We start from the raw sequence: 620 nt of genomic DNA on the forward strand, positions 1-620 counted from the left end.
CGAGAACTCGTATATTTTCGTGTATATTACAAATTAATCCCGGACCACGCACACAAAATGAGTCTCTTACTGTGCATTTTAAATAAGTTTTAAATTTTCTTCAGCCATAGGTACTTATGCTTTTCTTCTTGATTCTAGCCTTTCTGAAAATTTATACAAATTGTAGTTTAAGAACTAACGCAGAAAAATAAACGATAACGCGCTGTAAAATTGAATGTTTGGAAAATAAGGAACCCACTCTTGGCCAGGAACGTGGACAGGAGTCAAGTGTGTTAGAACTATTTCACACATTTTCAGTCATTTCAATATGTTACAAATCAAAATCGCTTATTTTCTTCTCATAAAGTTCTGAGAATTATTTCAGAATTTTTTCAGAATTTTTTAATACCGTATTTTTTTATGTTGATAAAAATAAGAAAATGTAGTACTAAAATGTCAACGTATCCGACTTTTACACATCAGTGATCTCCACTATTTCATCTTTCCTCGAGCTGATCACTATTACGAATCCCAACATCTCCTACATATTCGTCACAGAAGAGACACAGATTCAAATCCCCGGTAACTGAATGCCTTTTGCATACTTCGCTACTTACAATGTCGGTATAAGAGGTATCAAC

This window comes from Trachymyrmex cornetzi, unplaced genomic scaffold, assembly GCF_001594075.2.
Source record: "Trachymyrmex cornetzi isolate Tcor2-1 unplaced genomic scaffold, Tcor1.1 scaffold168, whole genome shotgun sequence".
Lineage (NCBI taxonomy): Eukaryota > Metazoa > Arthropoda > Insecta > Hymenoptera > Formicidae > Trachymyrmex > Trachymyrmex cornetzi.